Source organism: Anomaloglossus baeobatrachus, chromosome 3 (assembly GCF_048569485.1).
Source record: "Anomaloglossus baeobatrachus isolate aAnoBae1 chromosome 3, aAnoBae1.hap1, whole genome shotgun sequence".
In the NCBI taxonomy this organism is placed as follows: Eukaryota; Metazoa; Chordata; class Amphibia; order Anura; family Aromobatidae; genus Anomaloglossus; species Anomaloglossus baeobatrachus.
Window position 1 is genome coordinate 698,202,707 of NC_134355.1, and position 21,443 is coordinate 698,224,149.

Sequence of the window (21,443 nt, forward strand, 5' to 3'; positions counted from 1 at the left end):
AAAGGGGAACAGGTGTGTTGGAAAGGGGAAAAAAATTTTGGTCCGTGGATTTGGTGGTTAAACAACTGTAACATTTGCTGAAGAAACAACATCTGTTACAGTGGGACTGGCAGATTTGGATAAAGTGGTATATAATCTGTGACCGCTATATAACAAAAATTAATAAGAAAAGAAAGAGAAAGGTATATATCACCTTCAGCAGTCAGTGTCCACCGTGCTCCCAGTTGGAAAAGGAGAGGTTGGCAACTTGAAGGTTTGGTGGAGGATACAGAGCTGTGTGGCTATGAAACTAATAGTAGCCTGAACCGAGTTAGACGCCATTCGGATCTGGAGACTGTGAGCCCTGTTAGCGTCACAGGGTCCACATGCCCACCCAGCCCAGGAACTCCCTGTTAACAACACAGGGGCCATTGAGTACGCTGACCGTGTGCGTAGGGGCCACACCTGTGGACAGCAGGCGCATCAGCAGCAGCAGGCCTGTTAATGCCACTGGGCTGCACAAGCAGGACTGTTAGGACAGGAGCTGGTCTTAACCGTTCTGCGTTACCAACTGTGGTGGTGGCCTGCATCCACCACCCTATCCCTGCCTACCTCTGGCCTAAAGCCGCAATGGGTTCAACACATGGAGGTGTGCTCTTTCGGAGCATAATAGAAGACTGCGCACCTCCTTGTTGGCTCCAGCCCCTTTTATAACCTGGGTCCGCCCCAAACCAGGGTGAACCACAATGCACCTCCTGGAGACAAAAGCAGAGTGACACGTCATGAGTGGCATAACTAGCGTCCTATTTGGAAACGCAACTTCAATGATGACCTCATGGCTGCCATGACCCAAACACCTCACCAGTCATCGTCTGACCATCAATAATGCGGTGACAAGTCATAGGTGTGGGCCTCTGCAAGCCATTTGGGAGGACACCTGATGCCCTGTGGTCTATATGGGACCCCCACATCAGGGCCAGGGCCAAAGAGTTCATTACCGGACCTAGTCTCTGATGCAGGAAGTGCCTGAGCATGCTCAGTAGCATGAAATACAGTCTCTGAAAAAAGACTATCAGCTTTAGCATGGTGTCTAGGCACAAAACAGGACTTAGACCCGGCACAGAATGCAAGCACCTGTGCAAAGAGGCTTTTCACACTTAGTGTGGGAGCATGCGCTGTATCCCGAAATGAAGACTTAGCGTCAGGAATGGCACAGTCAGGCTGAGCATACTCACTAGGCGAAACACTGTAATTATGCTGCAGCTGGGGTACATCGGCACACGCATGCGCACTAGCTGCCTCTCCACACTTAGACGTGGAGGGGAAATTTGTCTTGGAGATGCTGTCTATGAACAGAAGGAAAAGCTAAAGGAAGCCTGACTTTCTATCCCTCCGAATTATGAAATGCAGCAATGAATTCCATGAGTTTGCTATAACATTAGCGTAGCTAAATGTGCATGAGGGTGTGATGTAGAGGTGCTAGAAATAGCTTGTCACCAGTGGGGCACTAATGGAATACAACAGCCAGTTCTATGATGCCACAAAATGGCAGTATTTTGTGCTATCATTATAGCTTATTAAAAACAGAGCACGAGGTTGTCATGCAGAGGTGCTGCACATAGATTTGCAGTAGTGTGAATAGACAAAAGTACAATAGCCACGTTTAGGATACAACTAGGTACACTGAGTGTTTGCTACTATAAATGGCTGAGTTTAAAAAAGTTTGAGTGTGCAATGCAGGCAGATGTCCTGCAAATATCGTTCCAATACTGTGAATAGACAAAAGTACAATAGCCACGTTTAGGATACAACTAGGTACACTGAGTGTTTGCTACTATAAATGGCTGAGTTTAAAAAAGTTAGAGTGTGCAATGCAGGCAGACGTGCTGCAAATAACGTTCCAATACTGTGAATTGACAAAAGTACAATAGCCACGTTTAGGATACAACTAGGTACAGTGAGTGTTTGCTAGTATAATGGCTGAGTTTAAAAAAGTTTGAGTGTGCAATGCAGGCAGACGTGCTGCAAATAACGTTCCAATACTGTGAATTGACAAAAGTACAATAGCCACGTTTAGGATACAACTAGGTACAGTGAGTGTTTGCTAGTATAATGGCTGAGTTTAAAAAAGTTTGAGTGTGCAATGCAGGCAGACGTGCTGCAAATAACGTTCCAATACTGTGAATTGACAAAAGTACAATAGCCACGTTTAGGATACAACTAGGTACACTGAGTGTTTGCTAGTATAATGGCTGAGTTTAAAAAAGTTAGAGTGTGCAATGCAGGCAGACGTGCTGCAAATATCGTTCCAATACTGTGAATAGACAAAAGTACAATAGCCACGTTTAGGATACAACTAGGTACACTGAGTGTTTGCTAGTATAATGGCTGAGTTTAAAAAAGTTTGAGTGTGCAATGCAGGCAGACGTGCTGCAAATAACGTTCCAATACTGTGAATTGACAAAAGTACAATAGCCACGTTTAGGATACAACTAGGTACACTGAGTGTTTGCTACTATAAATGGCTGAGTTTAAAAAAGTTTGAGTGTGCAATGCAGGCAGACGTGCTGCAAATAACGTTCCAATACTGTGAATTGACAAAAGTACAATAGCCACGTTTAGGATACAACTAGGTACACTGACTGTTTGCTAGTATAATGGCTGAGTTTAAAAAAGTTAGAGTGTGCAATGCAGGCAGACGTGCTGCAAATATCGTTCCAATACTGTGAATTGACAAAAGTACAATAGCCACGTTTAGGATACAACTAGGTACAGTGAGTGTTTGCTAGTATAATGGCTGAGTTTAAAAAAGTTAGAGTGTGCAATGCAGGCAGACGTGCTGCAAATATCGTTCCAATACTGTGAATAGACAAAAGTACAATAGCCACGTTTAGGATACAACTAGGTACACTGAGTGTTTGCTAGTATAATGGCTGAGTTTAAAAAAGTTAGAGTGTGCAATGCAGGCAGACGTGCTGCAAATAACGTTCCAATACTGTGAATTGACAAAAGTACAATAGCCACGTTTAGGATACAACTAGGTACACTGAGTGTTTGCTACTATAAATGGCTGAGTTTAAAAAAGTTAGAGTGTGCAATGCAGGCAGACGTGCTGCAAATATCGTTCCAATACTGTGAATAGACAAAAGTACAATAGCCACGTTTAGGATACAACTAGGTACACTGAGTGTTTGCTAGTATAATGGCTTAGTAACAATGAGTTGTAGTGTGCAATGCAGGCAGACGTGCTCTGCAAATGTCTTTGCACTAGTGGGACTATAGCAAAGTCCAATAGCCACGTTTAGGATGCCACTATGTACACTGAGTGTTTGCTAGTAAAATTGCTTAGTTTAAAAAAGTTGGAGTGTGCAATGCAGGCAGATGTGCTCTGCTAATATCTTTGCACTAGTGGGACTATAGCAAAGTCCAATAGCCACGTATAGGATGCCACTAGGTACACTGAGTGTTTGCTAGTATAATGGCTTAGTTAAAATGAGTTTGAGTGTGCAATGCAGGCAGACGCGCTATGCAAATGTCTTTGCACTAGTGGGACTATAGCAAAGTCCAATAGCCACGTATAGGATGCCACTAGGTACACTGAGTGTTTGCTAGTATAATGGCTTGGTTTTAATGAGTTGGAGTGTGCAATGCAGGCAGACGCGCTCTGCAAATGTCTTTGCACTAGTGGGACTATAGCAAAGTCCAATAGCCACGTATAGGATGCCACTAGGTACACTGAGTGTTTGCTAGTATAATGGCTTGGTTAGAATGAGTTGTAGTGTGCAATGCAGGCAGATGTGCTCTGCTAATGTCTTTGCACTAGTGGGACTATAGCAAAGTCCAATAGCCACGTATAGGATGCCACTAGGTACACTGAGTGTTTGCTAGTATAATGGCTTAGTTAAAATGAGTTTGAGTGTGCAATGCAGGCAGACGCGCTATGCAAATGTCTTTGCACTAGTGGGACTATAGCAAAGTCCAATAGCCACGTATAGGATGCCACTAGGTACACTGAGTGTTTGCTAGTATAATGGCTTGGTTAGAATGAGTTGTAGTGTGCAATGCAGGCAGATGTGCTCTGCTAATGTCTTTGCACTAGTGGGACTATAGCAAAGTCCAATAGCCACGTATAGGATGCCACTAGGTACACTGAGTGTTTGCTAGTATAATGGCTTAGTTAAAATGAGTTTGAGTGTGCAATGCAGGCAGACGCGCTATGCAAATGTCTTTGCACTAGTGGGACTATAGCAAAGTCCAATAGCCACGTATAGGATGCCACTAGGTACACTGAGTGTTTGCTAGTATAATGGCTTGGTTTTAATGAGTTGGAGTGTGCAATGCAGGCAGACGCGCTCTGCAAATGTCTTTGCACTAGTGGGACTATAGCAAAGTCCAATAGCCACGTATAGGATGCCACTAGGTACACTGAGTGTTTGCTAGTATAATGGCTTGGTTAGAATGAGTTGTAGTGTGCAATGCAGGCAGATGTGCTCTGCTAATGTCTTTGCACTAGTGGGACTATAGCAAAGTCCAATAGCCACGTATAGGATGCCACTAGGTACACTGAGTGTTTGCTAGTATAATGGCTTAGTTAAAATGAGTTTGAGTGTGCAATGCAGGCAGACGCGCTATGCAAATGTCTTTGCACTAGTGGGACTATAGCAAAGTCCAATAGCCACGTATAGGATGCCACTAGGTACACTGAGTGTTTGCTAGTATAATGGCTTGGTTAGAATGAGTTGTAGTGTGCAATGCAGGCAGATGTGCTCTGCTAATGTCTTTGCACTAGTGGGACTATAGCAAAGTCCAATAGCCACGTATAGGATGCCACTAGGTACACTGAGTGTTTGCTAGTATAATGGCTTAGTTAAAATGAGTTTGAGTGTGCAATGCCGGCAGACGCGCTATGCAAATGTCTTTGCACTAGTGGGACTATAGCAAAGTCCAATAGCCACGTATAGGATGCCACTAGGTACACTGAGTGTTTGCTAGTATAATGGCTTGGTTTTAATGAGTTGGAGTGTGCAATGCAGGCAGACGCGCTCTGCAAATGTCTTTGCACTAGTGGGACTATAGCAAAGTCCAATAGCCACGTATAGGATGCCACTAGGTACACTGAGTGTTTGCTAGTATAATGGCTTGGTTAGAATGAGTTGTAGTGTGCAATGCAGGCAGACGCGCTCTGCAAATGTCTTTGCACTAGTGGGACTATAGCAAAGTCCAATAGCCACGTATAGGATGCCACTAGGTACACTGAGTGTTTGCTAGTATAATGGCTTGGTTAGAATGAGTTGTAGTGTGCAATGCAGGCAGACGCGCTCTGCAAATGTCTTTGCACTAGTGGGACTATAGCAAAGTCCAATAGCCACGTATAGGATGCCACTAGGTACACTGAGTGTTTGCTAGTATAATGGCTTAGTTATCAGTTGGAGTGTGCAGAGGACAAGAGGGTACAGTGGCAGGATTGTGGTGCTCTGGGTAGAGGAATGGAAGCCTGCCTTTCTATTCCCTCCTAATGGTGAAATGCAGGTAGGAAATCCCTGACCTGGGCTACACAGACGCTGTTGCTGTTTGCAGGACCTGTCACCTATGGCTCTCTGACCCTGCCGGTTGGAGCCCTTAAAAGGACTGCTATAAAGTGCTCTCCCTAAGCTGTCTAACGCTGTGTATGCAGCGCATACAGCTGTATCGGCTATAGGACTCAGGAAGACGGAGCTGCGACAGTGATGTCTGACACCAAAGACGCAGAAGGCAGATAATGGCGTCCGTGAAGAAAATGTCCGGTTTTATAATGCAGGGACATGTGACATGCAGATCCTATCACACATGCCGTTGCTTCTCTGGCTCAAAGTCCACTTAGCTGTGTGTGTGTCTGGGATTGGCTGACATGCTGGCCCGCCCCACAAGACGCGCGCACTTAGGGAAGGAAGACAAGAAAAAAAAAAAAAAAAATGGCGATCGCCATTATAGAAACAGCAGTGATCTGAAGGCGCTGTTCACGCACACTATACACTGAAATGTGATAATAGTTTGATTCACAGAGTGACTTACACTATTACAGCAGAAACCAAGCTATGATTTAGCTGTTTTTTGGCTGCTAGAACCGTTCTCGAACGTTTCTAGAACTACCGAGCTTTTGCAAAAAGCTCGAGTTCTAGTTCGATCTAGAACATGCCCCAAAATCACTCGAGCCGCGAACTGGAGAACCACGAACCACGAACCGCGCTCAACTCTAGTAAGAATAGCTTGCTTTTTTTTTTACAGTGTGAGTTCCATTTTACCATAGTAGAAGATCATCGGAGGAGTTTAAAAGGTGAAGGGTGGCTTACAAATACATGCACACCTCTTCCAAGCAAACCCTTTACATATCTACGAAGAACCGAGGGGTAAGCAATAAAAAACCCCTTAATAGTTTGGAGACGAAAGTTGCAATGTAGCACAATATCAGTCTTATCGAAGAAATATAATGATGACCTGTATAAAAAGAATCAATTAGCAGAGGATGGTTTCGATCCATCGACCTCTGGGTTATGGGCCCAGCACGCTTCCGCTGCGCCACTCTGCTGCCGGTGGTCTGTTCGTTGAGAAGGTCTATTTATCGACTGACTTTTCAAAAGTGGCTAAAATGTATTTGGTCTTTGTGATGGAATCCATCAGCAGGAGCTTATTGTCGGCGCCTCGAGTCCTCCTGAGCATCAGCAATTGTCTCTTTGTTTTTGCTGATTTCTTTTTGTCATATTATGTTAAAAAGTTGATCTGAGAAACCTGTGCCTGGCCTGCCTGGCTGAGAGTTCCTGTAGAAAGATCTGTTTCCGTCTCTGTGGCGCAATTGGTTAGCGCGTTCGGCTGTTAACCGAAAGGATGGTGGTTCAAGCCCACCCAGGGACGATGGTCTTTTTTGCTTAAGTAGCAGCCTATGTACGAGTGAAGAAGGTTCCACGTCGTCTTTCAATTGCTCTCCCGACAAATAACTCTGTTGCTCGCTGCCTACGTTTTGAACTCCCGAGTTAGAATGGAGGAGACTTTTGGAAAAGAGCTCTTTGTATGTGGACGGAAGCAGCTTAGCTGGGCTGTGTTTATTCAGGGGCGATGGTCTCTTTGGCTCGAGTAGCATTCTAGGGGTGTAAAAGGTTCCACGTTAGCTTTCGGCTGAGCTGCTCTCCCAACAAAAAACTCTCTGTTGCTTTGTGCTTACGTTTTGAGCTCCTCAGGTACAACGGAGGAGACCCTTCTAGAAGAGCTGTTTGTAGGTGGACAGAGGGAGCATAGCTGGGCTGTGTTTACTAGCAGGATGAGCCCTCCGATAGAACGCGCAAACATCCTTCGAGCTGGAATTGACCCAGCAACCCAAGGATTTGCTCATTTACATCTACAGTCTTTGGCTCTACCAGCTGAGCTATTGAAGGCTTGTCTTGGCCTTGGTTGAAAGCCTCCTAGTTTTAGCTGTTGGAGTTTTGAGCATGAGGTGAAAAGGCAATCACTGCTACCATGTGAAAAATAACTCTTGGAGAATGCGGGCATCGATCCCGCTGCCTCTCACATGCGAAGCGAGCGCTCTACCACTTGAGCTAATTCCCCTGGCGTGACAGTTGTGCCTTTAGTTTCTTGCCACACTTCATAGGGATTTTCTTATCATGTCAGGTGAGAAGCTGCATTGTTATATGGTATTTTTTTTCTGTAAGAATAGCTTTTTTTTTTTTTAAGTGTGAGTTCCATGTTGCCATAGTAGAAGATCATCGGAGGACTTTACAAGGTGAAGGGTGGCTTCCAAATACATGCACGCCTCTTCCAAGCAAAGCCTTTACATATCTACGGAGAAGACAAAAAACTCTCTGTTGATTTGTGCTTACGTTTTGATCTCCTCACTCCTCAGGTACAACGGAGGAGACCTTTCTAGAAGAGCTGTTTGTAGGTGGACGGAACGAGCATAGCTGGGCTGTGTTTCCCAGCCGGATGAACCTTCCGATAGAATGCGCAAAACTCCTTCGAGCCGGAATTGAACCAGCGACCTAAGGATTGCTAACTTTCTTCTACAGTCTTCGGCTCTACCAGCTGAGCTATCGAAGGCTTGTTTTGTCCTTGATCGAAAGCCTCCTAGTTTTAGCTGTTGGAGTTTTGAGCATGAGGTAAAAAGACAGTCACTGCTACCATGTGAAAAATAACTCTTGGAGAATGCGGGCATCGATCCCGCTGCCTCTCGCATGCAAAGCGAGCGCTCTACCACTTGAGCTAATCCCCCTGGCATGACAGGTCTGCCTTTAGTTTCTTGCCACACTTCACGGTGATTTTCTCATCATGTCAGGTGAGAAGCTGCAATGCTATATGGCAATTTTTATGTAAGAATAGCTTGCTTTTTTTTTTACAGTGTGAGTTCCATTTTACCATAGTAGAAGATCATCGGAGGAGTTTAAAAGGTGAAGGGTGGCTTACAAATACATGCACACCTCTTCCAAGCAAACCCTTTACATATCTACGAAGAACCGAGGGGTAAGCAATAAAAAACCCCTTAATAGTTTGGAGACGAAAGTTGCAATGTAGCACAATATCAGTCTTATCGAAGAAATATAATGATGACCTGTATAAAAAGAATCAATTAGCAGAGGATGGTTTCGATCCATCGACCTCTGGGTTATGGGCCCAGCACGCTTCCGCTGCGCCACTCTGCTGCCGGTGGTCTGTTCGTTGAGAAGGTCTATTTATCGACTGACTTTTCAAAAGTGGCTAAAATGTATTTGGTCTTTGTGATGGAATCCATCAGCAGGAGCTTATTGTCGGCGCCTCGAGTCCTCCTGAGCATCAGCAATTGTCTCTTTGTTTTTGCTGATTTCTTTTTGTCATATTATGTTAAAAAGTTGATCTGAGAAACCTGTGCCTGGCCTGCCTGGCTGAGAGTTCCTGTAGAAAGATCTGTTTGCGTCTCTGTGGCGCAATTGGTTAGCGCGTTCGGCTGTTAACCGAAAGGATGGTGGTTCAAGCCCACCCAGGGACGATGGTCTTTTTTGCTTAAGTAGCAGCCTATGTACGAGTGAAGAAGGTTCCACGTCGTCTTTCAATTGCTCTCCCGACAAATAACTCTGTTGCTCGCTGCCTACGTTTTGAACTCCCGAGTTAGAATGGAGGAGACTTTTGGAAAAGAGCTCTTTGTATGTGGACGGAAGCAGCTTAGCTGGGCTGTGTTTATTCAGGGGCGATGGTCTCTTTGGCTCGAGTAGCATTCTAGGGGTGTAAAAGGTTCCACGTTAGCTTTCGGCTGAGCTGCTCTCCCAACAAAAAACTCTCTGTTGCTTTGTGCTTACGTTTTGAGCTCCTCAGGTACAACGGAGGAGACCCTTCTAGAAGAGCTGTTTGTAGGTGGACAGAGGGAGCATAGCTGGGCTGTGTTTACTAGCAGGATGAGCCCTCCGATAGAACGCGCAAACATCCTTCGAGCTGGAATTGACCCAGCAACCCAAGGATTTGCTCATTTACATCTACAGTCTTTGGCTCTACCAGCTGAGCTATTGAAGGCTTGTCTTGGCCTTGGTTGAAAGCCTCCTAGTTTTAGCTGTTGGAGTTTTGAGCATGAGGTGAAAAGGCAATCACTGCTACCATGTGAAAAATAACTCTTGGAGAATGCGGGCATCGATCCCGCTGCCTCTCACATGCGAAGCGAGCGCTCTACCACTTGAGCTAATTCCCCTGGCGTGACAGTTGTGCCTTTAGTTTCTTGCCACACTTCATAGGGATTTTCTTATCATGTCAGGTGAGAAGCTGCATTGTTATATGGTATTTTTTTTCTGTAAGAATAGCTTTTTTTTTTTTTAAGTGTGAGTTCCATGTTGCCATAGTAGAAGATCATCGGAGGACTTTACAAGGTGAAGGGTGGCTTCCAAATACATGCACGCCTCTTCCAAGCAAAGCCTTTACATATCTACGGAGAAGACAAAAAACTCTCCGTTGATTTGTGCTTACGTTTTGATCTCCTCACTCCTCAGGTACAACGGAGGAGACCTTTCTAGAAGAGCTGTTTGTAGGTGGACGGAACGAGCATAGCTGGGCTGTGTTTCCCAGCCGGATGAACCTTCCGATAGAATGCGCAAAACTCCTTCGAGCCGGAATTGAACCAGCGACCTAAGGATTGCTAACTTTCTTCTACAGTCTTCGGCTCTACCAGCTGAGCTATCGAAGGCTTGTTTTGTCCTTGATCGAAAGCCTCCTAGTTTTAGCTGTTGGAGTTTTGAGCATGAGGTAAAAAGACAGTCACTGCTACCATGTGAAAAATAACTCTTGGAGAATGCGGGCATCGATCCCGCTGCCTCTCGCATGCAAAGCGAGCGCTCTACCACTTGAGCTAATCCCCCTGGCATGACAGGTCTGCCTTTAGTTTCTTGCCACACTTCACGGTGATTTTCTCATCATGTCAGGTGAGAAGCTGCAATGCTATATGGCAATTTTTATGTAAGAATAGCTTGCTTTTTTTTTTACAGTGTGAGTTCCATTTTACCATAGTAGAAGATCATCGGAGGAGTTTAAAAGGTGAAGGGTGGCTTACAAATACATGCACACCTCTTCCAAGCAAACCCTTTACATATCTACGAAGAACCGAGGGGTAAGCAATAAAAAACCCCTTAATAGTTTGGAGACGAAAGTTGCAATGTAGCACAATATCAGTCTTATCGAAGAAATATAATGATGACCTGTATAAAAAGAATCAATTAGCAGAGGATGGTTTCGATCCATCGACCTCTGGGTTATGGGCCCAGCACGCTTCCGCTGCGCCACTCTGCTGCCGGTGGTCTGTTCGTTGAGAAGGTCTATTTATCGACTGACTTTTCAAAAGTGGCTAAAATGTATTTGGTCTTTGTGATGGAATCCATCAGCAGGAGCTTATTGTCGGCGCCTCGAGTCCTCCTGAGCATCAGCAATTGTCTCTTTGTTTTTGCTGATTTCTTTTTGTCATATTATGTTAAAAAGTTGATCTGAGAAACCTGTGCCTGGCCTGCCTGGCTGAGAGTTCCTGTAGAAAGATCTGTTTGCGTCTCTGTGGCGCAATTGGTTAGCGCGTTCGGCTGTTAACCGAAAGGATGGTGGTTCAAGCCCACCCAGGGACGATGGTCTTTTTTGCTTAAGTAGCAGCCTATGTACGAGTGAAGAAGGTTCCACGTCGTCTTTCAATTGCTCTCCCGACAAATAACTCTGTTGCTCGCTGCCTACGTTTTGAACTCCCGAGTTAGAATGGAGGAGACTTTTGGAAAAGAGCTCTTTGTATGTGGACGGAAGCAGCTTAGCTGGACTGTGTTTATTCAGGGGCGATGGTCTCTTTGGCTCGAGTAGCATTCTAGGGGTGTAAAAGGTTCCACGTTAGCTTTCGGCTGAGCTGCTCTCCCAACAAAAAACTCTCTGTTGCTTTGTGCTTACGTTTTGAACTCCTCAGGTACAACGGAGGAAACCCTTCTAGAAGAGCTGTTTGTAGGTGGACAGAGGGAGCATAGCTGGGCTGTGTTTACTAGCAGGATGAGCCCTCCGATAGAACGCGCAAACATCCTTCGAGCTGGAATTGAACCAGCAACCCAAGGATTTGCTCATTTACATCTACAGTCTTTGGCTCTACCAGCTGAGCTATTGAAGGCTTGTCTTGGCCTTGGTTGAAAGCCTCCTAGTTTTAGCTGTTGGAGTTTTGAGCATGAGGTGAAAAGGCAATCACTGCTACCATGTGAAAAATAACTCTTGGAGAATGCGGGCATCGATCCCGCTGCCTCTCACATGCGAAGCGAGCGCTCTACCACTTGAGCTAATTCCCCTGGCGTGACAGTTGTGCCTTTAGTTTCTTGCCACACTTCATAGGGATTTTCTTATCATGTCAGGTGAGAAGCTGCATTGTTATATGGTATTTTTTTTCTGTAAGAATAGCTTTTTTTTTTTTTAAGTGTGAGTTCCATGTTGCCATAGTAGAAGATCATCGGAGGACTTTACAAGGTGAAGGGTGGCTTCCAAATACATGCACGCCTCTTCCAAGCAAAGCCTTTACATATCTACGGAGAAGACAAAAAACTCTCTGTTGATTTGTGCTTACGTTTTGATCTCCTCACTCCTCAGGTACAACGGAGGAGACCTTTCTAGAAGAGCTGTTTGTAGGTGGACGGAACGAGCATAGCTGGGCTGTGTTTCCCAGCCGGATGAACCTTCCGATAGAATGCGCAAAACTCCTTCGAGCCGGAATTGAACCAGCGACCTAAGGATTGCTAACTTTCTTCTACAGTCTTCGGCTCTACCAGCTGAGCTATCGAAGGCTTGTTTTGTCCTTGATCGAAAGCCTCCTAGTTTTAGCTGTTGGAGTTTTGAGCATGAGGTAAAAAGACAGTCACTGCTACCATGTGAAAAATAACTCTTGGAGAATGCGGGCATCGATCCCGCTGCCTCTCGCATGCAAAGCGAGCGCTCTACCACTTGAGCTAATCCCCCTGGCATGACAGGTCTGCCTTTAGTTTCTTGCCACACTTCACGGTGATTTTCTCATCATGTCAGGTGAGAAGCTGCAATGCTATATGGCAATTTTTATGTAAGAATAGCTTGCTTTTTTTTTTACAGTGTGAGTTCCATTTTACCATAGTAGAAGATCATCGGAGGAGTTTAAAAGGTGAAGGGTGGCTTACAAATACATGCACACCTCTTCCAAGCAAACCCTTTACATATCTACGAAGAACCGAGGGGTAAGCAATAAAAAACCCCTTAATAGTTTGGAGACGAAAGTTGCAATGTAGCACAATATCAGTCTTATCGAAGAAATATAATGATGACCTGTATAAAAAGAATCAATTAGCAGAGGATGGTTTCGATCCATCGACCTCTGGGTTATGGGCCCAGCACGCTTCCGCTGCGCCACTCTGCTGCCGGTGGTCTGTTCGTTGAGAAGGTCTATTTATCGACTGACTTTTCAAAAGTGGCTAAAATGTATTTGGTCTTTGTGATGGAATCCATCAGCAGGAGCTTATTGTCGGCGCCTCGAGTCCTCCTGAGCATCAGCAATTGTCTCTTTGTTTTTGCTGATTTCTTTTTGTCATATTATGTTAAAAAGTTGATCTGAGAAACCTGTGCCTGGCCTGCCTGGCTGAGAGTTCCTGTAGAAAGATCTGTTTGCGTCTCTGTGGCGCAATTGGTTAGCGCGTTCGGCTGTTAACCGAAAGGATGGTGGTTCAAGCCCACCCAGGGACGATGGTCTTTTTTGCTTAAGTAGCAGCCTATGTACGAGTGAAGAAGGTTCCACGTCGTCTTTCAATTGCTCTCCCGACAAATAACTCTGTTGCTCGCTGCCTACGTTTTGAACTCCCGAGTTAGAATGGAGGAGACTTTTGGAAAAGAGCTCTTTGTATGTGGACGGAAGCAGCTTAGCTGGGCTGTGTTTATTCAGGGGCGATGGTCTCTTTGGCTCGAGTAGCATTCTAGGGGTGTAAAAGGTTCCACGTTAGCTTTCGGCTGAGCTGCTCTCCCAACAAAAAACTCTCTGTTGCTTTGTGCTTACGTTTTGAGCTCCTCAGGTACAACGGAGGAGACCCTTCTAGAAGAGCTGTTTGTAGGTGGACAGAGGGAGCATAGCTGGGCTGTGTTTACTAGCAGGATGAGCCCTCCGATAGAACGCGCAAACATCCTTCGAGCTGGAATTGACCCAGCAACCCAAGGATTTGCTCATTTACATCTACAGTCTTTGGCTCTACCAGCTGAGCTATTGAAGGCTTGTCTTGGCCTTGGTTGAAAGCCTCCTAGTTTTAGCTGTTGGAGTTTTGAGCATGAGGTGAAAAGGCAATCACTGCTACCATGTGAAAAATAACTCTTGGAGAATGCGGGCATCGATCCCGCTGCCTCTCACATGCGAAGCGAGCGCTCTACCACTTGAGCTAATTCCCCTGGCGTGACAGTTGTGCCTTTAGTTTCTTGCCACACTTCATAGGGATTTTCTTATCATGTCAGGTGAGAAGCTGCATTGTTATATGGTATTTTTTTTCTGTAAGAATAGCTTTTTTTTTTTTTAAGTGTGAGTTCCATGTTGCCATAGTAGAAGATCATCGGAGGACTTTACAAGGTGAAGGGTGGCTTCCAAATACATGCACGCCTCTTCCAAGCAAAGCCTTTACATATCTACGGAGAAGACAAAAAACTCTCCGTTGATTTGTGCTTACGTTTTGATCTCCTCACTCCTCAGGTACAACGGAGGAGACCTTTCTAGAAGAGCTGTTTGTAGGTGGACGGAACGAGCATAGCTGGGCTGTGTTTCCCAGCCGGATGAACCTTCCGATAGAATGCGCAAAACTCCTTCGAGCCGGAATTGAACCAGCGACCTAAGGATTGCTAACTTTCTTCTACAGTCTTCGGCTCTACCAGCTGAGCTATCGAAGGCTTGTTTTGTCCTTGATCGAAAGCCTCCTAGTTTTAGCTGTTGGAGTTTTGAGCATGAGGTAAAAAGACAGTCACTGCTACCATGTGAAAAATAACTCTTGGAGAATGCGGGCATCGATCCCGCTGCCTCTCGCATGCAAAGCGAGCGCTCTACCACTTGAGCTAATCCCCCTGGCATGACAGGTCTGCCTTTAGTTTCTTGCCACACTTCACGGTGATTTTCTCATCATGTCAGGTGAGAAGCTGCAATGCTATATGGCAATTTTTATGTAAGAATAGCTTGCTTTTTTTTTTACAGTGTGAGTTCCATTTTACCATAGTAGAAGATCATCGGAGGAGTTTAAAAGGTGAAGGGTGGCTTACAAATACATGCACACCTCTTCCAAGCAAACCCTTTACATATCTACGAAGAACCGAGGGGTAAGCAATAAAAAACCCCTTAATAGTTTGGAGACGAAAGTTGCAATGTAGCACAATATCAGTCTTATCGAAGAAATATAATGATGACCTGTATAAAAAGAATCAATTAGCAGAGGATGGTTTCGATCCATCGACCTCTGGGTTATGGGCCCAGCACGCTTCCGCTGCGCCACTCTGCTGCCGGTGGTCTGTTCGTTGAGAAGGTCTATTTATCGACTGACTTTTCAAAAGTGGCTAAAATGTATTTGGTCTTTGTGATGGAATCCATCAGCAGGAGCTTATTGTCGGCGCCTCGAGTCCTCCTGAGCATCAGCAATTGTCTCTTTGTTTTTGCTGATTTCTTTTTGTCATATTATGTTAAAAAGTTGATCTGAGAAACCTGTGCCTGGCCTGCCTGGCTGAGAGTTCCTGTAGAAAGATCTGTTTGCGTCTCTGTGGCGCAATTGGTTAGCGCGTTCGGCTGTTAACCGAAAGGATGGTGGTTCAAGCCCACCCAGGGACGATGGTCTTTTTTGCTTAAGTAGCAGCCTATGTACGAGTGAAGAAGGTTCCACGTCGTCTTTCAATTGCTCTCCCGACAAATAACTCTGTTGCTCGCTGCCTACGTTTTGAACTCCCGAGTTAGAATGGAGGAGACTTTTGGAAAAGAGCTCTTTGTATGTGGACGGAAGCAGCTTAGCTGGACTGTGTTTATTCAGGGGCGATGGTCTCTTTGGCTCGAGTAGCATTCTAGGGGTGTAAAAGGTTCCACGTTAGCTTTCGGCTGAGCTGCTCTCCCAACAAAAAACTCTCTGTTGCTTTGTGCTTACGTTTTGAACTCCTCAGGTACAACGGAGGAAACCCTTCTAGAAGAGCTGTTTGTAGGTGGACAGAGGGAGCATAGCTGGGCTGTGTTTACTAGCAGGATGAGCCCTCCGATAGAACGCGCAAACATCCTTCGAGCTGGAATTGAACCAGCAACCCAAGGATTTGCTCATTTACATCTACAGTCTTTGGCTCTACCAGCTGAGCTATTGAAGGCTTGTCTTGGCCTTGGTTGAAAGCCTCCTAGTTTTAGCTGTTGGAGTTTTGAGCATGAGGTGAAAAGGCAATCACTGCTACCATGTGAAAAATAACTCTTGGAGAATGCGGGCATCGATCCCGCTGCCTCTCACATGCGAAGCGAGCGCTCTACCACTTGAGCTAATTCCCCTGGCGTGACAGTTGTGCCTTTAGTTTCTTGCCACACTTCATAGGGATTTTCTTATCATGTCAGGTGAGAAGCTGCATTGTTATATGGTATTTTTTTTCTGTAAGAATAGCTTTTTTTTTTTTTTTTTTTTTTTTTTAAGTGTGAGTTCCATGTTGCCATAGTAGAAGATCATCGGAGGACTTTACAAGGTGAAGGGTGGCTTCCAAATACATGCACGCCTCTTCCAAGCAAAGCCTTTACATATCTACGGAGAAGACAAAAAACTCTCTGTTGATTTGTGCTTACGTTTTGATCTCCTCACTCCTCAGGTACAACGGAGGAGACCTTTCTAGAAGAGCTGTTTGTAGGTGGACGGAACGAGCATAGCTGGGCTGTGTTTCCCAGCCGGATGAACCTTCCGATAGAATGCGCAAAACTCCTTCGAGCCGGAATTGAACCAGCGACCTAAGGATTGCTAACTTTCTTCTACAGTCTTCGGCTCTACCAGCTGAGCTATCGAAGGCTTGTTTTGTCCTTGATCGAAAGCCTCCTAGTTTTAGCTGTTGGAGTTTTGAGCATGAGGTAAAAAGACAATCACTGCTACCATGTGAAAAATAACTCTTGGAGAATGCGGGCATCGATCCCGCTGCCTCTCGCATGCAAAGCGAGCGCTCTACCACTTGAGCTAATCCCCCTGGCATGACAGGTCTGCCTTTAGTTTCTTGCCACACTTCACGGTGATTTTCTCATCATGTCAGGTGAGAAGCTGCAATGCTATATGGCAATTTTTATGTAAGAATAGCTTGCTTTTTTTTTTACAGTGTGAGTTCCATTTTACCATAGTAGAAGATCATCGGAGGAGTTTAAAAGGTGAAGGGTGGCTTACAAATACATGCACACCTCTTCCAAGCAAACCCTTTACATATCTACGAAGAACCGAGGGGTAAGCAATAAAAAACCCCTTAATAGTTTGGAGACGAAAGTTGCAATGTAGCACAATATCAGTCTTATCGAAGAAATATAATGATGACATGTATAAAAAGAATCAATTAGCAGAGGATGGTTTCGATCCATCGACCTCTGGGTTATGGGCCGAGCACGCTTCCGCTGCGCCACTCTGCTGCCGGTGGTCTGTTCGTTGAGAAGGTCTATTTATCGACTGACTTTTCAAAAGTGGCTAAAATGTATTTGGTCTTTGTGATGGAATCCATCAGCAGGAGCTTATTGTCGGCGCCTCGAGTCCTCCTGAGCATCAGCAATTGTCTCTTTGTTTTTGCTGATTTCTTTTTGTCATATTATGTTAAAAAGTTGATCTGAGAAACCTGTGCCTGGCCTGCCTGGCTGAGAGTTCCTGTAGAAAGATCTGTTTGCGTCTCTGTGGCGCAATTGGTTAGCGCGTTCGGCTGTTAACCGAAAGGATGGTGGTTCAAGCCCACCCAGGGACGATGGTCTTTTTTGCTTAAGTAGCAGCCTATGTACGAGTGAAGAAGGTTCCACGTCGTCTTTCAATTGCTCTCCCGACAAATAACTCTGTTGCTCGCTGCCTACGTTTTGAACTCCCGAGTTAGAATGGAGGAGACTTTTGGAAAAGAGCTCTTTGTATGTGGACGGAAGCAGCTTAGCTGGGCTGTGTTTATTCAGGGGCGATGGTCTCTTTGGCTCGAGTAGCATTCTAGGGGTGTAAAAGGTTCCACGTTAGCTTTCGGCTGAGCTGCTCTCCCAACAAAAAACTCTCTGTTGCTTTGTGCTTACGTTTTGAGCTCCTCAGGTACAACGGAGGAGACCCTTCTAGAAGAGCTGTTTGTAGGTGGACAGAGGGAGCATAGCTGGGCTGTGTTTACTAGCAGGATGAGCCCTCCGATAGAACGCGCAAACATCCTTCGAGCTGGAATTGACCCAGCAACCCAAGGATTTGCTCATTTACATCTACAGTCTTTGGCTCTACCAGCTGAGCTATTGAAGGCTTGTCTTGGCCTTGGTTGAAAGCCTCCTAGTTTTAGCTGTTGGAGTTTTGAGCATGAGGTGAAAAGGCAATCACTGCTACCATGTGAAAAATAACTCTTGGAGAATGCGGGCATCGATCCCGCTGCCTCTCACATGCGAAGCGAGCGCTCTACCACTTGAGCTAATTCCCCTGGCGTGACAGTTGTGCCTTTAGTTTCTTGCCACACTTCATAGGGATTTTCTTATCATGTCAGGTGAGAAGCTGCATTGTTATATGGTATTTTTTTTCTGTAAGAATAGCTTTTTTTTTTTTTAAGTGTGAGTTCCATGTTGCCATAGTAGAAGATCATCGGAGGACTTTACAAGGTGAAGGGTGGCTTCCAAATACATGCACGCCTCTTCCAAGCAAAGCCTTTACATATCTACGGAGAAGACAAAAAACTCTCTGTTGATTTGTGCTTACGTTTTGATCTCCTCACTCCTCAGGTACAACGGAGGAGACCTTTCTAGAAGAGCTGTTTGTAGGTGGACGGAACGAGCATAGCTGGGCTGTGTTTCCCAGCCGGATGAACCTTCCGATAGAATGCGCAAAACTCCTTCGAGCCGGAATTGAACCAGCGACCTAAGGATTGCTAACTTTCTTCTACAGTCTTCGGCTCTACCAGCTGAGCTATCGAAGGCTTGTTTTGTCCTTGATCGAAAGCCTCCTAGTTTTAGCTGTTGGAGTTTTGAGCATGAGGTAAAAAGACAATCACTGCTACCATGTGAAAAATAACTCTTGGAGAATGCGGGCATCGATCCCGCTGCCTCTCGCATGCAAAGCGAGCGCTCTACCACTTGAGCTAATCCCCCTGGCATGACAGGTCTGCCTTTAGTTTCTTGCCACACTTCACGGTGATTTTCTCATCATGTCAGGTGAGAAGCTGCAATGCTATATGGCAATTTTTATGTAAGAATAGCTTGCTTTTTTTTTTACAGTGTGAGTTCCATTTTACCATAGTAGAAGATCATCGGAGGAGTTTAAAAGGTGAAGGGTGGCTTACAAATACATGCACACCTCTTCCAAGCAAACCCTTTACATATCTACGAAGAACCGAGGGGTAAGCAATAAAAAACCCCTTAATAGTTTGGAGACGAAAGTTGCAATGTAGCACAATATCAGTCTTATCGAAGAAATATAATGATGACCTGTATAAAAAGAATCAATTAGCAGAGGATGGTTTCGATCCATCGACCTCTGGGTTATGGGCCCAGCACGCTTCCGCTGCGCCACTCTGCTGCCGGTGGTCTGTTAGTTGAGAAGGTCTATTTATCGACTGACTTTTCAAAAGTGGCTAAAATGTATTTGGTCTTTGTGATGGAATCCATCAGCAGGAGCTTATTGTCGGCGCCTCGAGTCCTCCTGAGCATCAGCAATTGTCTCTTTGTTTTTGCTGATTTCTTTTTGTCATATTATGTTAAAAAGTTGATCTGAGAAACCTGTGCCTGGCCTGCCTGGCTGAGAGTTCCTGTAGAAAGATCTGTTTGCGTCTCTGTGGCGCAATTGGTTAGCGTGTTCGGCTGTTAACCGAAAGGATGGTGGTTCAAGCCCACCCAGGGACGATGGTCTTTTTTGCTTAAGTAGCAGCCTATGTACGAGTGAAGAAGGTTCCACGTCGTCTTTCAATTGCTCTCCCGACAAATAACTCTGTTGCTCGCTGCCTACGTTTTGAACTCCCGAGTTAGAATGGAGGAGACTTTTGGAAAAGAGCTCTTTGTATGTGGACGGAAGCAGCTTAGCTGGACTGTGTTTATTCAGGGGCGATGGTCTCTTTGGCTCGAGTAGCATTCTAGGGGTGTAAAAGGTTCCACGTTAGCTTTCGGCTGAGCTGCTCTCCCAACAAAAAACTCTCTGTTGCTTTGTGCTTACGTTTTGAACTCCTCAGGTACAACGGAGGAGACCCTTCTAGAAGAGCTGTTTGTAGGTGGACAGAGGGAGCATAGCTGGGCTGTGTTTACTAGCAGGATGAGCCCTCCGATAGAACGCGCAAACATCCTTCGAGCTGGAATTGAACCAGCAACCCAAGGATTTGCTCATTTACATCTACAGTCTTTGGCTCTACCAGCTGAGCTATTGAAGGCTTGTCTTGGCCTTGGTTGAAAGCCTCCTAGTTTTAGCTGTTGGAGTTTTGAGCATGAGGTGAAAAGGCAATCACTGCTACCATGTGAAAAATAACTCTTGGAGAATGCGGGCATCGATCCCGCTGCCTCTCACATGCGAAGCGAGCGCTCTACCACTTGAGCTAATTCCCCTGGCGTGACAGTTGTGCCTTTAGTTTCTTGCCACACTTCATAGGGATTTTCTTATCATGTCAGGTGAGAAGCTGCATTGTTATATGGTATTTTTTTTCTGTAAGAATAGCTTTTTTTTTTTTTAAGTGTGAGTTCCATGTTGCCATAGTAGAAGATCATCGGAGGACTTTACAAGGTGAAGGGTGGCTTCCAAATGCATGCACGCCTCTTCCAAGCAAAGCCTTTACATATCTACGGAGAAGACAAAAAACTCTCTGTTGATTTGTGCTTACGTTTTGATCTCCTCACTCCTCAGGTACAACGGAGGAGACCTTTCTAGAAGAGCTGTTTGTAGGTGGACGGAACGAGCATAGCTGGGCTGTGTTTCCCAGCCGGATGAACCTTCCGATAGAATGCGCAAAACTCCTTCGAGCCGGAATTGAACCAGCGACCTAAGGATTGCTAACTTTCTTCTACAGTCTTCGGCTCTACCAGCTGAGCTATCGAAGGCTTGTTTTGTCCTTGATCGAAAGCCTCCTAGTTTTAGCTGTTGGAGTTTTGAGCATGAGGTAAAAAGACAATCACTGCTACCATGTGAAAAATAACTCTTGGAGAATGCGGGCATCGATCCCGCTGCCTCTCGCATGCAAAGCGAGCGCTCTACCACTTGAGCTAATCCCCCTGGCATGACAGGTCTGCCTTTAGTTTCTTGCCACACTTCACGGTGATTTTCTCATCATGTCAGGTGAGAAGCTGCAATGCTATATGGCAATTTTTATGTAAGAATAGCTTGCTTTTTTTTTTACAGTGTGAGTTCCATTTTACCATAGTAGAAGATCATCGGAGGAGTTTAAAAGGTGAAGGGTGGCTTACAAATACATGCACACCTCTTCCAAGCAAACCCTTTACATATCTACGAAGAACCGAGGGGTAAGCAATAAAAAACCCCTTAATAGTTTGGAGACGAAAGTTGCAATGTAGCACAATATCAGTCTTATCGAAGAAATATAATGATGACCTGTATAAAAAGAATCAATTAGCAGAGGATGGTTTCGATCCATCGACCTCTGGGTTATGGGCCGAGCACGCTTCCGCTGCGCCACTCTGCTGCCGGTGGTCTGTTCGTTGAGAAGGTCTATTTATCGACTGACTTTTCAAAAGTGGCTAAAATGTATTTGGTCTTTGTGATGGAATCCATCAGCAGGAGCTTATTGTCGGCGCCTCGAGTCCTCCTGAGCATCAGCAATTGTCTCTTTGTTTTTGCTGATTTCTTTTTGTCATATTATGT

The 21,443-nt window shown here is 45.3% G+C and overlaps 20 non-coding genes across 20 annotated transcripts; 6 read left to right on the forward strand and 14 right to left on the reverse strand.

Annotated features, from left to right (window-relative positions):
- Window positions 1–6,793: 6,793 nt before the first annotated feature.
- On the forward strand, window positions 6,794–6,867 carry TRNAN-GUU (transfer RNA asparagine (anticodon GUU)). The gene has a single exon. It is a non-coding gene; the product is annotated as a tRNA-Asn (tRNA).
- A 617-nt stretch (window positions 6,868–7,484) lies between these two features.
- Window positions 7,485–7,557, reverse strand: TRNAA-CGC (transfer RNA alanine (anticodon CGC)). Its single transcript has one exon. It is a non-coding gene; the product is annotated as a tRNA-Ala (tRNA).
- Window positions 7,558–8,145: 588 nt separating this feature from the next.
- On the reverse strand, window positions 8,146–8,218 carry TRNAA-UGC (transfer RNA alanine (anticodon UGC)). Its single transcript has one exon. It is a non-coding gene; the product is annotated as a tRNA-Ala (tRNA).
- Window positions 8,219–8,894: 676 nt separating this feature from the next.
- TRNAN-GUU (transfer RNA asparagine (anticodon GUU)) lies at window positions 8,895–8,968 on the forward strand. The gene has a single exon. It is a non-coding gene; the product is annotated as a tRNA-Asn (tRNA).
- Window positions 8,969–9,585: 617 nt separating this feature from the next.
- Window positions 9,586–9,658, reverse strand: TRNAA-CGC (transfer RNA alanine (anticodon CGC)). Its single transcript has one exon. It is a non-coding gene; the product is annotated as a tRNA-Ala (tRNA).
- Window positions 9,659–10,246: 588 nt separating this feature from the next.
- On the reverse strand, window positions 10,247–10,319 carry TRNAA-UGC (transfer RNA alanine (anticodon UGC)). Its single transcript has one exon. It is a non-coding gene; the product is annotated as a tRNA-Ala (tRNA).
- Window positions 10,320–10,995: 676 nt separating this feature from the next.
- Window positions 10,996–11,069, forward strand: TRNAN-GUU (transfer RNA asparagine (anticodon GUU)). The gene has a single exon. It is a non-coding gene; the product is annotated as a tRNA-Asn (tRNA).
- A 617-nt stretch (window positions 11,070–11,686) lies between these two features.
- Window positions 11,687–11,759, reverse strand: TRNAA-CGC (transfer RNA alanine (anticodon CGC)). Its single transcript has one exon. It is a non-coding gene; the product is annotated as a tRNA-Ala (tRNA).
- Window positions 11,760–12,347: 588 nt separating this feature from the next.
- On the reverse strand, window positions 12,348–12,420 carry TRNAA-UGC (transfer RNA alanine (anticodon UGC)). The gene has a single exon. It is a non-coding gene; the product is annotated as a tRNA-Ala (tRNA).
- A 676-nt stretch (window positions 12,421–13,096) lies between these two features.
- Window positions 13,097–13,170, forward strand: TRNAN-GUU (transfer RNA asparagine (anticodon GUU)). The gene has a single exon. It is a non-coding gene; the product is annotated as a tRNA-Asn (tRNA).
- Window positions 13,171–13,787: 617 nt separating this feature from the next.
- On the reverse strand, window positions 13,788–13,860 carry TRNAA-CGC (transfer RNA alanine (anticodon CGC)). The gene has a single exon. It is a non-coding gene; the product is annotated as a tRNA-Ala (tRNA).
- A 588-nt stretch (window positions 13,861–14,448) lies between these two features.
- On the reverse strand, window positions 14,449–14,521 carry TRNAA-UGC (transfer RNA alanine (anticodon UGC)). The gene has a single exon. It is a non-coding gene; the product is annotated as a tRNA-Ala (tRNA).
- A 676-nt stretch (window positions 14,522–15,197) lies between these two features.
- TRNAN-GUU (transfer RNA asparagine (anticodon GUU)) lies at window positions 15,198–15,271 on the forward strand. The gene has a single exon. It is a non-coding gene; the product is annotated as a tRNA-Asn (tRNA).
- A 617-nt stretch (window positions 15,272–15,888) lies between these two features.
- On the reverse strand, window positions 15,889–15,961 carry TRNAA-CGC (transfer RNA alanine (anticodon CGC)). Its single transcript has one exon. It is a non-coding gene; the product is annotated as a tRNA-Ala (tRNA).
- Window positions 15,962–16,562: 601 nt separating this feature from the next.
- On the reverse strand, window positions 16,563–16,635 carry TRNAA-UGC (transfer RNA alanine (anticodon UGC)). Its single transcript has one exon. It is a non-coding gene; the product is annotated as a tRNA-Ala (tRNA).
- Window positions 16,636–17,311: 676 nt separating this feature from the next.
- Window positions 17,312–17,385, forward strand: TRNAN-GUU (transfer RNA asparagine (anticodon GUU)). Its single transcript has one exon. It is a non-coding gene; the product is annotated as a tRNA-Asn (tRNA).
- Window positions 17,386–18,002: 617 nt separating this feature from the next.
- TRNAA-CGC (transfer RNA alanine (anticodon CGC)) lies at window positions 18,003–18,075 on the reverse strand. Its single transcript has one exon. It is a non-coding gene; the product is annotated as a tRNA-Ala (tRNA).
- A 588-nt stretch (window positions 18,076–18,663) lies between these two features.
- On the reverse strand, window positions 18,664–18,736 carry TRNAA-UGC (transfer RNA alanine (anticodon UGC)). Its single transcript has one exon. It is a non-coding gene; the product is annotated as a tRNA-Ala (tRNA).
- A 1,367-nt stretch (window positions 18,737–20,103) lies between these two features.
- On the reverse strand, window positions 20,104–20,176 carry TRNAA-CGC (transfer RNA alanine (anticodon CGC)). The gene has a single exon. It is a non-coding gene; the product is annotated as a tRNA-Ala (tRNA).
- Window positions 20,177–20,764: 588 nt separating this feature from the next.
- Window positions 20,765–20,837, reverse strand: TRNAA-UGC (transfer RNA alanine (anticodon UGC)). Its single transcript has one exon. It is a non-coding gene; the product is annotated as a tRNA-Ala (tRNA).
- Between the last annotated feature and the right edge of the window lie 606 nt (window positions 20,838–21,443).